Source organism: Penaeus chinensis, chromosome 26 (genome assembly GCF_019202785.1).
Source record: "Penaeus chinensis breed Huanghai No. 1 chromosome 26, ASM1920278v2, whole genome shotgun sequence".
Taxonomy (NCBI): Eukaryota; Metazoa; Arthropoda; class Malacostraca; order Decapoda; family Penaeidae; genus Penaeus; species Penaeus chinensis.
This window is the reverse complement of record NC_061844.1, coordinates 18,313,247-18,314,942: the sequence shown is the minus strand read 5'-3', so window position 1 is coordinate 18,314,942 and position 1,696 is coordinate 18,313,247.

Here is a 1,696-nt window from a genome sequence, read left to right as displayed (position 1 = left end):
AAACAAGTACCCCCCTATTTCCGTCTCTCTCTGTGGATAACCAACATAAACATATAAATACACATACACACCCACATATGTCTACATACACAAATATGTATATATGTGTATATACATGTATACATACACATATTTATATTGAAGTCTGTATATATATGTACATAGGTACTTTTATATTCATATTCATATGTATGTATATACAGTACATATATATATGCATATATTATATATTTCTGTGTAACTTGTGTGTGTGTACGTATGTGTACATATATATGTAAATACATGCATATGTGTACATGTGTGCAGATACACACAGACATATATACACCCATTGATATATACCTACATACACGCACATATATAAGCGTATACGTGTGTATTTGACTGCTACTACATATATATTCAAATATATACATATATGAATGTGTAAACATACACACATATATATACACACATATATACACACATATATATATATATATATATATATATATATATATGCATATATACACACATATGTATATATATATGTATATATGTATATATATATTTATATATATATATATATATATATATGCACACACACACACAAACATACACATACACACATATATACACACACATACACACACACACATACATATATTTATATATATATATATATATATATACATACACACTCACACACACATATACACACACACAAATATATATATATATATATATATATATATGTGTGTGTGTGTATATATATACATATACACACACACACACACTGTTTGTATGTATATATGCATGTCTATATATACATATATATACATACATATATACATCTATCTATATATATGTATATGTATTATATATATGTATACATATATGTGTATATATGTATACATATATGTGTATATATGTATAAATATTGTACATATACATGTATACATATGCATATATAAACACACATATATTTGTGTGTATGTATGTGTGTTTGGGAGTGTGTATTCATGCGTGTGTTTGCGTGTGTGTGCATGTATGTGTGTATACATTTATATGTATATATAATATATATATATATATAAAATATATATAAATGATATATAAATCATATTATGTAATATATATATGTATGTGTGTACGTATATATATTATATATACATATATATACACGTGTGTGTGTATGTTTGTGTGTGCATACACACACATATATGTATGCGTCTATATGATATATAGAGATAGAGACACAGATAGATAGATACATGCACATACACAGACACATACATATATATGTATATATACACATATGTACATATATGTTTCTATATACACATATAAGGTACATCCATGTATTATGTTCAGACACATGCATATAGATATGACAAATATCATATGTGCGAAGTCACACACACACACACGCATACAGTCTATTTCGGTTATCTGATAAGGCCATGGATTTTAACGCTAACCATTTCATGAAAAATGAATATGGAAATGCATTGACAAAAATGCCTTTGTGTTTGTATGTCCATTTCAAAGAATTTTCATTGAAACACTTTCTATAATTTCTCAATACTTTCATTTAAAGGTTCCTTTGTTTAGGCAAATTATCTAACCGCATGTGTAATATGAAATTAATACATTTTACCATAGAAAGTGTATACATTAGGTTGATTATCAGTAGCATACACAAAAAGGTTATTTG